At 36.3% G+C, this 15,478-nt stretch overlaps 1 protein-coding gene across 1 annotated transcript in view; it reads left to right on the plus strand.

Annotated features, from left to right (window-relative positions):
* The window catches only part of scn5lab (sodium channel, voltage gated, type V-like, alpha b), a 186,570-nt gene that overhangs the window by 2,464 nt on the left and 168,628 nt on the right, over nucleotides 1-15,478 (plus strand). The gene's annotated exons all lie outside the window — the stretch shown is intronic.

Here is a 15,478-nt window from a genome sequence, read left to right on the forward strand (position 1 = left end):
ATCACTCTAATTATGATGAACTGGGTGTCGTCTGTCATATCGTCGATTAATGATGTATGATCTTCAGTCTGTTCTGATTGGCTGACACTGACTGGGATTAAAAGACTATAGCTGTTAGAATTGATCAAGAACTCTTAATAAAGCGGGAAAAGCCTGTTTAATGTGTGTTGAGAAGGCGACCGTAGTGTGTGTGTGTGTGTGTGTGTGTGTGTGTGTGTGTGTGTGTGTGAGACTGTAGCAGCAGCGCTGACCTTGAATCATTATTTGTTTTGCCAGTCATAATTTATTTGTGACAAGTGCTCTATGGCCTCATCTATTCTCATCTAAGCAATCCGAGACAGTTTCTGTCCCCCGTGTAGCGGACACACACTGTGCTTTCTTTCATATTTTGTTTCTTTTATAACCCAGCTTGACTTCAATACGTCCAATTTATATCACTATTGTGAAAACAATGACAAGCAATGTTTCATTTTGACATAATTTGGTGGTGTTATCCAGCACCTGTATCTCGGAGAGCTCCAGCTCAGCGAGTCTGTCGTTTAGCCAGATCTAACATGTCTGTCATTAGATCAGCTCCGAGTGAAGCCATTAGCGGCGCGTGCATCAGCGCTGCTGTGGGTCTGTGAGCTCCTGATGATCAGAGATCAGCTGCTGGGGGTCGGGGAGCTCGTGTAACGCTGTCAGCACTTCTTCTTCTGCTTTCTTCTTCTCCTCGGAGCTGAGGAGGGGTCCAGCAACAGAAGCTCCTGTACAGCGCAAAATACAGAACGGGAGCAATTATTGAAGAAGTGATAAGCTGATGCGCTTTACTTCGAGGTTACGACTGTGCAACATGGCTAAAAGTTATATTTATTTCAAAATGTTCAGCCCAAAAAAACAACATTTTGTATATATATATATGCATATTATGGAAGCTTGTTTCCGCCACAGGATATAAAGAAAAAGTTAATTGTGACTTTTTATCTCAGAATTACATGATACTGTATAATGTCGCAATTGTGAGATAAAAAGTCGCAATTATCTTTGTTTTATTCTGTGACGGAAGCAAGTTTCCTTAATATATATATATTTTTTTTTATGAATGAATGAGGCATTTATATAGCGCTTTTATATGTACTACTGTACACCCAAAGCACTTTACACACATATCAGGGTTTATATAACTAATATATATATATGAACAATTATATTGTGTATATATGTGTATATATATAATTTTTTTTTTTTTTATATGCATATATAATTTCACACACACACACACACACACACACACACACACACACACACACACACACACACACACACACACACACACACACACACACACACACACACACACACACACACTATCTTTGTGTGTGTGTAAAAATGATATATATGCATATAGAAAAAGTCTTTTAGTCTTTTGTCTTTTGACAATACATATTTGAGAAAATAGTTGTCTATAAAAATAGTTTAAGCCGTTTTATATGTTAACATGGTACTTTACAATAAGGTTTAATTTGTTAACAACATTAGCCAAAATTCAATAAGAATGAACAAAACTTATACATCATTTATTAATATTAGTTCATGTTAATTTCAACATTTACTAATACATTTTCAAAATCAAAAGTTGAATTTGTTAATATTAGTTCATGTATTAGTATATATATATTAGTAATATTAGTAAAGAACTAACAGTAAGCAGCTCTTTTCTTGCAGCTGAATATGCAGATGAAACTCAAAAAATGAGAATATCATGCAAAAGTTCATTTATTTCAGTAATTCAACTTAAAAGGTGAAACTAATATATTATATAGACTCATTACATGCAAAGTGAGATATTGCAAGCCTTTATTTGTTATAATGTTGATGATTATGGCTTACATGAAAACCTTTTCACAATATTCAAATTTTGAATTTGGGGTTTTCATAAGCTGTAAGCCATTAATCATCAACATTATAACAAATAAAGGCTTGAAATATCTCACTTTGCATGTAATGAGTCTATATAATATATTAGTTTCACCTTTTAAGTTGAATTACTGAAATAAATGAACTTTTTCACGATATTCTAATTTTTCAAGTTTCACCTGTATATATAGTATATAAATACACAAACACATTTTTTTATTCTGAGATAAACAATCTGATCATTGCTTCGAGTTTTTTTTGTTAAAATTAAATTTAGTTTCAATAAAATCTAGTAACTAGACCTGTTTAGTCAGTCAAATAGCTCACATCTCTAAACTGACCCTTTTTACTAGCGGTGAAAACACTTGTTGTTCCGTTTAGGCCATTGTGACCTTTGCCCTTTGGTCGGCTAAAAAATTACCCAATTACAGTGACCCATATTGAAGCTACAAGGACAGTGTAATTGTTGTGTCGTTTATTTGAGACACTTGATGAATAACCTTCATGGCTTCTCTGATAATGACCTGCGGTGTCCAGGGATTTGTAACCCGGTTTAAGTTTAGTAGCCGGAGTGTTTTTATCATGCGCACAGAGGGAAGAAACCCACATTAGCGAATGGCCGCCACTAATCTAGGCTTTGAATGAAGCCTCGAGGGACGAGGACCGGCTGTAAAGCCACCGTTCATTGATTAGTTCGTTCCAGTGCTTTCCTGAACTCAGAGATCGGGATCCAAACAACCCAGTTCTGCAGAAACTGAGCGAATCTCAGGAAATATTTGATCTCACAATGCCTGTAAATCAGTTGTTCAGATATATATACGACATATGTCCGGATATATAGATGATTAAACCTCTGGGGCCGGTTGCAGAAACTGCTAAGACTTACAAGTTAGTCATACATTTCTTTTCCTTTAAGACTGATCATATATTTTTCAAGTCAGTTACATAAAAACGTAGATTGGTCTAATTTGATACGGAAAAGTAAGTAACTTACACATGTAAGTAACACACAGTCTTAACATGATGGCTGTGTTTATGCAGCTGTATTTCATCAGATAAATACGTTAACCAAGTTTACTGTTTTGTTCTTCCCTCGTATTTAAAAAATCTAAAATAGTTTCCTCATATTTTGATGGTTTAATTGAACTTGTGGGGTCATTAGAACCAAAATATAGTCAGAAACTTGCATGTGTCATTATATTATTAACATTTGACCAAAATATGTGTATAGCTATACCAAATAGCTATATGTGGGCACTCAGTTTTTTCTGTCATTTGGACGAAATCTCATATTATAAAGACGAAGTGCTTCACGGAGGCTGTTTAAGACAGTATTGGCTGTGACTCGATGACAGATGCTAGACTAAGACACTCTTTGCTCCTGAAATACATAAAACATCAGTGTTAATCGTGAGTCTTGAGTAAAGACAACGCTGTACTTACATTGCAAACAAGCAGAGACGCTCCAAACGGTTTGGCACTCCATTCTGATAGAGGTGGGCGGAGCTATGAGGTTTGACTGACAGTTTGAGGAGCCAATGGAGTTACAAGGTTTAGTCACAAGCTCTTTTTAATACTTTTCATTGGTTAAAATTTGGCAAAATGACAGATGTAAAAAAGGATGACCAATGGTTACTTTACACACAAACAATATCACATTTCCATTATTTTCAATCTGAAATAAACATTCTGATCATTGCTCCCACTTTAAAATGTTCTCAAATCTTGTTAAAACTAAATCTATTTCAATAAAATCTAGTCACTGTTTAGTCAGTCAAATAGTTCAGATCGCCGCAGCGTAATTGTTGTGTCATTTGAAAATAATTTATAATTTAATGAAGCATTAGATAAAGCATGCTGTAGGACCATTAGGATTTTTCATGACAGTAATCTCAGAATTATGTAAAAAAACAAAAACAAAAAACAACAACTACTTTCACTACTGCAAATAAAATAAATATTTAAATTGTAAGGATACACAGTAACAGTTTACATTAGTTAACATTAGTTTTCATTGTTAGTTCATGATAACTAATATAGTTAACCAATGCAACCTTATTGTAAAGATGGTAGTATCCGCTGAGTTTATTTTAATTTATTCAGAATTTTAGGATAATGAGTATTACAGTAATGGAAATTTGGATTAAATGTGCTTAATTCTCATAAAAAACCCTTAATTTCTAATTTGCAAAATCTAATTTCTTTAATATTTCCTGGTTTTGGGGTGAAATATGACCTAGACATATTCATAGTCGGAAACATCTTGAGAGACAGAAAGCGTCTCAAACACGTCCATCAAAACGACTGGTTTAAACTGTCCTTGAACCCATCGCGGTGAACTCGAGGAAAAAGGTTCACGCTGCTCTTTGCCATACAAGATTTGTAGCTTTGCTCCAGATAAATCACTGTTCCAAGGTTGCAGAGGTTATGTTGTAATCTGGGGTGTTTCTGGCCGCCCGGTGTCTTTAATGGGCTCTTGCTCTGCTGTCTGTGGAGAACATGCAGCGCCATTACCGTAATGCACAGACTGCTTAATGCGATCATCTGTGCAACTGGAACTTAAATGATGTGTGATTCATGTTTCATATTGCGGGAGTCTGCGGTTTAACGTGTATAGTCATGCAGTGGGCGACAGGACTGCTTTCATAATGAACATTTGAGACTCTTTGTGGGTCAGTTACACAGATGACGATGCAAAACCATTAAGAATTGTTGGTAACACTTCAGTATGGGGAACACATACGGGGGAAACTCGAAAAATTAGAGTATCGTGCAAAAGTTCATTTATTTCAGTAATTCAACTTAAAAGGTGAAACTAATATATTATATAGACTCATTACATGCAAAGTGAGATATTTCAAGCCTTTATTTGTTATAATGTTGATGATTATGGCTTACAGCTATGAAAAACCCAAATTCAAAATTAGAATATTGTGAAAAGGTTTTCATAAGCTGTACGCCATAATCATCAAAATTATAACAAATAAAGGCTTGAAATATCTCACTTTGCATGTAATGAGTCTATATAATATATTAGTTTCACCTTTTAAGTTGAATTACTGAAATAAATGAACTTTTGCACGATACTCTAATTTTTCGAGTTTCACCTGTATTTACTATTAACTTCAACTTTTGCCTCAATAAACTCCTAATTACTGCTTTTTAATAGTTTATAAGGTGTTAAGTTTAGTTATTGGGAAGGATTAAGGGAAGCATACAGTGAATACAGTCTTAATGAAGATTAATGAATACAGTCAATCGTTAATATGTGCTTTTAATAAACAGTCAATATCCTAGTAATATGAATGCTGATAAGCAACTAGTTAATCGTGAGAATTGAACCCTAAAATAAAGTGTCTCATTGCTGTAATGCAAGAACATCATTTTAAAAAATCGAATGATTTTTACTGTGTTGCAGAAAAATAATGGTACTTAATGGTCCCACTTAAATTGTGGGAGTAATAATTTTAAATTATAATCAATAACCGGCTTGATTGTATACTGGTTTAACCAAAAATAATCATTGTGTTACAGAATCTCTGGTAATATTTTAATGATGTATTATGGCAATATTTGTTATACTGCCTTGATTTAATACTGGTTTAACCAAAGATAATTATTGTTTTACAGAGTCACTTAAAGTCCCCCTGTGGAGAAAATCCAGCTTTTAATGTTGTTTATGTGTCTATGTGTTGTTTTTAATACGCTTTAAGGCACACCATGTTCATAAGTCGACAGCATTGCTGAGTATTTTCTGCTTAAAACTGCAGTGAACCAAAGACAGTCTCAAAAACACGGTTTGAAATCGCTGGTGTTTCTGACGTCACAAACGACCTTGTAGCCAATCAGATCAACGTGTGATCGTCAACCAGTGGATCTCTGAGCTGAGGGAGTGAGTGGAGGCGGGGCTCATTTGCATATTCATAGAGCCGCGCATACTAAATGAGGCAAGGGTGTCGAGTTACATTCAAGATATTTTAAGACATGACATTTTTTTTTCAAGTTTAAATATTTCATTTTGGTGATCAAAGATGAGTTTTAAGGGATAAAATGATTGACTACAGGGGGACTTTAAATTAAAGAAGTAATAATTTCTTTGTTTATTTTGGTATTGACTGTATACGGTTTTAAACCCAAAAAATATATCAAAGAATCTTTGAGAAGCGGCATTAAGAATGAGCATTACAGAAAATTACAGTGTTTAGATTTTTTACAGTCTATGGTTTAGACACAAAAATGTGCTTAATTCGCCTTTGGCTAAGCCCCGCCCCCCTTAGTTACTGTTGCTACGTCCGACAAACAAACTTCATCTGGGCTCTGGTGTCAACATGGCTTATGCGGTGACGGCTCTTCCTGCTGAAATTGTATCAAACTTTTATAAAGCAGCAAATAAAGTGTCCGATAGAAGTAGGCAAAAGGGGCTGCAATATACGTTCGAAGGCTATATTCACGACATACAGGTGAAACGCAAGGAACAACAAGGCATCCAAATAGAGGCAAAAGCATAACGTTACCGGTCACAGTCAACAAATGACCCACCGCATATCCTACTAATGGAGACGGAGGCTGGGACTCACAATATCTGTTCATGCAAAGCTGGAGGTCTCTATTCACTTCTATAATCGTTATTACAAAGCAAACGGACTACGCGAGTATAACGGTGTATTTATTAGCAGCGTGTGCTAGACGACACTTGTCAGGATTTGACTTCGGTTTGGGAAGGGAAAAAAACACACACCCCCCTCCAACCTCTCTGGGAAACGCGTATCTGTGTTACAAATGCCCCAGGCACAACGTTTAACCATATTTTTGATAAAACTACGACGGTAATAGCCGGCCGAGACCAAAAATATGAGACGCCTGTGTTAAAGTCAATGGAGCGCTGTGAAAAAGTGTCGGACCTCTGTGGGAGCTCGTTCATGGCTGCGCTGTGATTGGTCAATCTACATTCTAGGGTGTGGCTTAGCCAAAGGCGAATTGCGATGAAAATAATAAAAAAGAAAAATTCCTCATTCAAATAATACGCAGAATAAAGGGGTTAGTTATAGTTAGGGGTTAGTCCTGGTTGAGTTAGTTAGTAGTGTGTTAAACTGGCGGTTATGGAAAGGGGCGGGACATTTCCCAAACACACTAGAAGCGCTCAACCAATCACAACACACTGCTCCAGCCGACCAATCAGAGCACAGTGTGCTTTTCAGGAGGAGGGGCTTCAAAGAGACAGGAAGTAAACAGAGCGTTACTGACAGACTGGGAAGAGAGGAGCCGCAACAATGGAGAATATGAGGAGAATAATCAACATTCAAGCAGGAAAACCTGTTCTAGTAGAGCACAAAAGGGCATAATATGAACTCTTTAATGCAAAATATTATATTGTTGTGTTGAAAGGTGAGCTGGACATGTCTTAACTGTGTACATGAATGATGTATAGGACTAACTTTCAAAGCTTCATTTATCATTTAAATATACCCAGAAAACATTTTTAAATGGCTGTATCATCATCATCATCATAATCAGAGAGACAAAGTCTACAGAATGGAGATTTTCTGGCGATTTGGAAGAACCCTTTATGCACTGAACTGGTTTCGGATGCTCTTTTGTGTCGAGCTATTATTGGCAAACAGTTCAGATGCATTCAGAATTACACACACATTGATTCTGGCAAGCGTCGGCTGCTTTGTTGGCCGATGCTCAAAGGAAAACACAACCATCATACTTTTAGTTCTGTTACAATCCAATAGCATGTTACTGCTTTCCTATTTTAAACGAAGCTTGAGGGCATTAGCCTGGCAGACACTGATACCACAGTCCTAAACTTTGACAAAAATAGTGCAGTGATGTATGTACGCATGTTTGCATTGGTTTGCGTGTGGCGGACGACGGTGTGTGGGCAATTAGAAAGAGTCTGTTTGCACAGTGTTCATTCATACCGACTCATTAAAAGCAGAAGCATTCATTTAGTATGTTTTCAAAGCTCTCTTTGTTTAGTAATTGTTCTTAGATATCTATGGACGTCAGACAGGTGGAGGGACAGAGTTTATTTTCTAACTCAACCAAGGAGAATATGTACAGTGCTGTTGGGTTTCTTGTTCACAGGGAGCAGAAAGTGACATGGTGTTGAAGACAAAGCTCAAATAAGATTAATCTAAGTGGGTCGCGGCGGTCCGACGCTCTCCCTGTGCAGAAGCCGGACTCGGGAAACCAGAAAATCAATGCAAAAATGATTAAACTGATCAAGATTGTGCCATTTCAGGATGAAGCTACGGAAAAGTGGGATTGATGGTCAGGACGGTGTTTATTACATGTGTGCGAGCTCTGGCCTCCTCGCTTTGGTAGAACGGTAAGAATATCCTCGTGTTAATATAATTCCCTTTGACTGATAATGTGATTTTTTTAGTCGGTAAATGACAAATAAACTTGGTAAATTGTCTCACACGACGAGCCACATTTTTCTTTAGCCTCTAGAGCCAGAGGAAACCATTACGGGGTTTCACAGGCCATCATTTAATGAAGACAATAACAAATAGCTTTACAAGTGAGTTGTATTTTTCTTTATCACATTACAGGAAGATAATGCCCTCAGGAAGAGGAGAATAGAGTAGATGCAGTCGAACACACGAGTGGCTGCCAAAGTCAAAGGCGTAGTTCATCCACAAATGAAACTTTGTTGTTTCAGAACAGAAATATAGCAGAATGTATAAAAGGGCATAATATTATTTTGGGGATGTTTCTTAAACAACACTATCTGGCTTATGATCACAGCATTTTAATTTAATCCACAGAAGCAGCACAACTGTTTTCAACATTGGTAATACTCATAATAATTATAAATCATCATATTAGAGTGATTTCTGAAGGATCATGACACTGAAGACTGGAGTAATGATGCTGAACATTCAGCTTTGATCACAGGAATAAATTACACTTTACTATATTCACATAAATGGTAATAATATTTCAAATTTATACTGTGTTTTTGATCAAATAAATGCTGCTTAGAAGAGACTTTCAGAAACATTGAATAATCTCACCGACCCCAAACTTTTGAACTGAACCCGTTTTAATTCTGAACATGATATTCAGGATGTATGTCTCAGACTGGCGTGACTTACAGAAGTTAAATAGCTTGTGAACACTAGTTGAATATAAAAGACAGACAACGGTGTATGAGGGAGGCAAAGGAGAGTAGACGTAAAGTAAAACCTTAAAAGCGTGCCACACATGGGCCTTAGAGAGACACAAACAGAAGAAGCCAGAAGTGCTGTGAACTCTTTGGAGTGAAATTGAAATGTGTGGCAGTGCAATGAGACACTTAATGGGAATAAGAACGAGTGAGCGGATCTTAAAGGAGAACAGCGTGAAGACAGCAGCGGATGAGATCCAGATACTTGCATTTGGATTAATCAAATGTCACTATTGCATTCTTGATCTTTTTTTTTTTCATGTACAGGCATGTAGACACAAAAATAGTGATTCAATCTGCATTGCTAGATTTGCTTCCTAATCTAGTTGTCTAATAAAACTGGCCTTGAATATAATGAATATTGACAAAGTGCTTTTGCTCCTCGTCGCTTTGGACACATATGGAGGCCCAAACCTGCATAAATAAATAAATAAATAAACAAACAAACAAACAGATACATAAAAAAATAAATGTCATAATAGGACAATAAAGAAATGAGTTGATCAAACAAATTAAAAGTAAATTTATTCCTGAATTTATTTTTGTATTACTTTTTCCCTTCATTTATTATTTGCTGTATTCATTTTTTTAAATTCTTTTTAACTTTTATTTATTTACTTTTAATATTTATTTTACATGTGGATATAAATAAATACATATAAAATAAATCAATTAAAGAATAAATAAATAAATAAATAAAATAATAAAAATAAATACAGAAAAATAATAAACAAAGGAAAAAATTATAATATTCAGAATTAAATTGAATTAAAATAAATTATATAGGTTTTTATCAAGTCATTTATTTAGCTATTTATTTTACTATTATTACATTTATTTACTTATCTATATATTTATTTATTTTTAATATCCGCAGGTTTGTGCCTCCATTGATGAAAGCATTTTGCATTTGTAAGCGTTTATTAAATGCTAATCGCTTTGGATAAAAGCATCTGCCAAATGCATAAATGTAAATAAAATACAATATTTACATAGTGTATCAATGTGTAATATCAATACCTTGTATTAATTGTATTAAATACCTCATAGACCTCAGTGCAAAAAAGCGCCCTGTCCTTAAGAAAAAGAAAGAAATTGCCCAACATGTAATTTTTTTCCAACCAAACACATTCGAGTTTACAATCAGGAGCTTCCCAGGAGGACCTGAGTGAATCCTGAAGCCCTGGAGTCAATGACAGCTGACACCACAGCGAGAGTCCTTCCTTCCCCAGCAACAGTTCAAAAACATTGTTTTTTATCCGTCACAGTGTTTCTGTGTTCGTCTGCTGTCTAATACTGAGTTAGTGTTGTCAACTGTAGTGGTCTGGGAATGCGTCTCCCGTTCCCCGTAGGTCGAGGTGCGACTGTAAGCTCAGGATGAGTGAGGACAAGCGCTGTCCTACTTTGAAAGTGACAGCTGACCCATGGAAAGCTGACGGTGGGCAGAAAGAACGCCAGTCATGTGCAGATACTACTGGCATAGTAGCAGAGCAAAACCGGGGATCTGTTTGGAAAACTTTGCAACCACAATAGTATGTCATTTTGAAGAGATAAAAATCAAAAGCTAAAATCAAGTTTATCATCAGTCCACCTGGAAACACTATCACTTGAGTTTTCACGCTGGTGTCATCAAATCAATTCAAAAGCAATTAATATCCAGTAAAATCATCGATTTACCTGCACTGAAACTATCGCATGAGAACTAAACTTGAGCTGAATAATTGTCCCGTTTGGTTTTGGGTTATGGTTCACGTTTATCTTTTCATGTCTTTTATTTTGTAGTTTTCTCAATCATGTTTCCTGGTTATATCATGTAAGGATGCACCGATATGAAAATTTTGCCAGATACCGATAACCGATAATTCTTTATATTTGAAAGCCGATAACCGATATATTGGCCGATAAATCTAAATCTGAATTTTTTATGTAATTTTTGAGAGCCTGATTCCAAAAGCAAAAGTCTCAGCATTAAAAGCCGTGTCCCAAACACACAATTATGATGTTCTCATTATAATTTTATGCAGCCGATATGACAGACTTTTTGCACTTTACTGTATTTTCCTTTTTTTTAAGTGATTCTAATCATATTTCAAGTAATTCAAAACCATCATGTTGAACAGTTCTCAGCTGAAGGAAATAATACATTATTTATTGGCTTTAATATATCGGGTAATATATATTTCTTATCGGGCCGATAACAATAACATTTAAAATGAACATATAATCGGCCGATACTGATATCATGTGATCCCGTGGTCTTGTCAGGTGTGTCAGGTTCTGATTGGTTGTTCAGGTTATGTGTCCTGCTTTCTCATTGGTTCATTGTTTGATTGTTCACAGGTGTTTCTTGTTAGTCATTAGTCTGTGTATAAATAGCCCTCGTGTTTCATCGTTCTTTTGTCTAGCTTTGTTCATGTAACCACTGTTGGTGAGTTTCTGTTTCTGTTCAAGTTTAGTTCGTGGTTCAAGTCTTTGTTTATTGTGTATTTTGTCTACGCTTATGTCAATAAACTGCGATGGGTTCTTCAAACTTGCCACCAGTGGACATATGTTACAATAATAAGATTAATTTAGCAAATTTGACCGTTATTGAACTGAATCAACAGTGAGCTGAAAAATGACACTATTGTCTTTTGTAGAGATGCATGCTTTACAGATGAAACTGAATTACATTTATGAATTTTACAACATTAAGACATGTTCTTGTTTATTACTGTGAAGCTGCTTTGAAACTGTATTATAAAGCGCTATGGAAATAAACCGTGACTTGACATGAAGTCTGTAAAGTTTAACAGACTCGTTTGCTGTCAGGATGAGGATTTATGCACTTATTAAGGACACAACCGTAAGTTATTTGAACACTACGTTTTACTAGAGGGCAGAGAAAGTTGATATTTGTAAACATTGTTGCTGTATTTCCAGTTTATTCTGTTGTGATGTGTTTATGGCATATAGTTAGAGCAAATTCTGTTGAGTTTCTTATTTGAGAGTGAATCTTGACTTGAATCTGCTTTTGTTCATATAGATTCAGATCAAAATTACCAATGTTGAGATTATTCCAGAACTATATGGAGCTAATAATATGACAAAATGATTTGAATTTGAATTGTGTAAATTTGAATTATTTGCAAATGTAATCTAACAAAATTGAATTTTAGGTGGTAGTTTAAATAGTTCTGAATTTGATTTTTTTTAAACGAATATTGAACATTTGAAATTTAACAAATTGAAAGGTTTTTATGGCTGAATTTTATAGACCTGTATTTTCAAACAGCTAGTTTTTTTGTTCTGAATTCAAATACTGCAAATATTCAGTTTTAAAAAATACAGATTCAAGTTTTCAAGATGAAGAAATTGGAAACTTCAAATTCAGTTTTCTAAAATTCAATCTCAAAAATTCAAACTCAAAAATTCAGGTCTTACAGAAAGTAGGTCACAGGTCATCCACAGGGAAGAGTAGATGATCTCAGAAAAGAGATCAGAGCATTTTGGTCCATTAGGGACTGCAGAAGGTTTCTTAAACATGAATGATTTTGTGTTTGTTAGGTAGCGTTCTCATCACGTAAGACATTTGTCTAAGCAGTCTCTGGTGTTTGTTTTAAAGTATATTTTGTGTAAAATTGATTAGAACGTCACCGTGTCACCTACACAGACAGGACGCGAGCGGCGCGGCGCGACACAGTGCTTGAAGCGACTGTTGCAAAGAGCTGGGTCACAAATAGGATGGGGAATCCGTGTGCTGTTGGGGATTTCACGGGTCGCGTCGCTCCGCTCGCGTCCGGTCTAGACTGCGTCGTACATGTAAGCATAAGGTACGAGTGTGAATTAGCCATTAAATGTCTTACAATAAGCCTACCTACCTAATGCAATTGTCCTTCAATATTAAAGTCTTCTCTACTGATTGATGACTGACTCAGTAATAAAGACGGTCTTTGCCGCCATCTAACATTACAGGTGAAATATTTTAACTTATGCTGCTGTTCACAGCCAGGGACTATTTTTTTTCCAGCGGAAGGTAGGCTTTTGGTGATTTTACTTCATGAAAGTTGCACTAATATTTTTTTTTAAAAACTTTAATATGATCATTGAGTGGTACTTGCTTTAGAAAAGCAATAAGGTATTCAAGGCTAGTGCTGTCTCGTGAATAAGTCACGTCTGACGGCCGTTTCACACCGCATGCGTGAGCAGCGCGTATTTTTTTCGGCGTGCATGTTAATCAATGAGTGCATCCACACCGGGAGCAGCGCGTGAGCGTCGAGCAGGAGCGGCGCATGAGCAGCGGGGGTTTCGCAGGGGGTTTCGGCGTCGAATCTGTTTTTGCTGCACTTCTCCACGCTCAATTAAAGTGAATACACTTTTGATGGACAAAATTTCACACAAAAAGTGCCCAAAATGCACAGAATAAGCATGTCTAGTGAGTTTTAACAAGAACTTGAGTTGGCAAAAAAAAGAAAATGAAGACTAAAAAATAGTTAGGCCTATAGAAGATTAGGCTACCCCTTTAAACTTGTTTTTAATTCAGTTTGGGTGAATATATATTATATAAATATATATTATATTTAAAATAAATATAATGGTGTATTATATTTATTTTAAATACAGGCTATATATATATATATATATATATATATATTAATGGTGTATTATATATAAAACTAGTGTAAACTAGCCAGAAAATATTATATATAATTTAAACTTTCTTTTAGTTTATGTAACACAGACAGCTACAACCCAAATTAAACCCAAGTATGCGGTTTTGTGTGTGTGTGTGGGTGTTTTCTAGTCTCGCTGCTCAAGTGCCGCTCACGCATGCGGTGTGAAACGGCCGTGAAGGGGTTGCAAGCACTCCGGTTCGCGTCGAATTCACGATACAGCACACCCTCTCGTACCTTATGCTTACATGTACGACGCAGTCTAGACCGGACGCGAGCGGAGCGACGCGACCCGTGAAATCCCCAACAGCACACGGATTCCCCATCCTATTTGTGACCCAGCTCTTTGCAACAGTCGCTTCAAGCACTGTGTCGCGCCGCGCCGCTCGCGTCCTGTCTGTGTAGGTGACACGGTGACGTTCTAATCAATTTTACACAAAATATACTTTAAAACAAACACCAGAGACTGCTTAGACAAATGTCTTACGTGATGAGAACGCTACCTAACAAACACAAAATCATTCATGTTTAAGAAACCTTCTGCAGTCCCTAATGGACCAAAATGCTCTGATCTCTTTTCTGAGATCATCTACTCTTCCCTGTGGATGACCTGTGACCTACTTTCTGTAAGACCTGAATTTTTGAGATTGAATTTTAGAAAACTGAATTTGAAGTTCTGAATTTCTTCATCTTGAAAACTTGAATCTGTATTTTTTTAAACTGAATATTTGCAGTATTTGAATTCAGAACAAAAAAACTAGCTGTTTGAAAATACAGGTCTATAAAATTCAGCCATAAAAACCTTTCAATTTGTTAAATTTCAAATGTTCAATATTCGTTTAAAAAAAATCTTATTCAGAACTATTTAAACTACCACCTAAAATTCAATTTTGTTAGATTACACTTGCAAATAATTAATTTATACAATTCAAATTCAAATCATTTTTTCATATTATTAGCTCCATAGAACTATTACACCTCTAGTCAATGTTTCGCTAACTAAGGCCCTGTTTACACCGGGTATTAAGATGCGTTTTGGTCGATCGGGTCACAAGTGGACGACGCTAAATCCAGGAGTAAACGGGGTGTAAAACATTTTCAATTCCAGAGGTAGTCAAACGCATTAGACCGGTTTGCTTTCGTAGTGTAAACAGCCTCTAAAGACGCTTACTCTCCGCCTGCCGCCGAACACGTGAACATTATGGGAAGAGCGCTAGCCAGACGGGATTTAAACTTCGTCGGCTGGAGACCCAAGTTTGGTTTGAAGATGAAAAACGTACCAAGCTCAATGTTCTCTCACCGTTCCTGATTTCTAACACACACTCCCAGCGTTCGGCTGGTCTTACGGCTGTCAGAGCAGAAACTAAAGCTGATGCTCTCCGTGTGTTTTCCCGTCGTCTCCGCCCGTGTTCATATGTAATTTGCGTGAGCTTATATTGTCCATTAGATCGAAAGATCTGAAAAAAAACAATACATTAACCCGCCCTTAGACCCTCCCCTCGACGAAATCCGGACAGAAGTGGACAAAAGAGACGTTTTAAACGGGAATGTGTCTCCCTCGTCCACTTGAGATCCGGTCGACCAAAACACATCTTAATATCAGGTTTAAACGGGCCAAACAACATTCAGGTCATATGCATTGCGACCCAGCTAACAAAAATATATTCTAAGAACGTTTTGTCAATGTTCCCATTAAGTTATGAAAACTGTTCTCTGAAAGTTCGGAAAAACGGCTATATTTCTTAGTAGA

This window comes from Rhinichthys klamathensis, unplaced genomic scaffold (assembly GCF_029890125.1).
Source record: "Rhinichthys klamathensis goyatoka isolate OS25496 unplaced genomic scaffold, OSU_Roscu_1.1 h1tg000209l_1, whole genome shotgun sequence".
Lineage (NCBI taxonomy): Eukaryota > Metazoa > Chordata > Actinopteri > Cypriniformes > Leuciscidae > Rhinichthys > Rhinichthys klamathensis.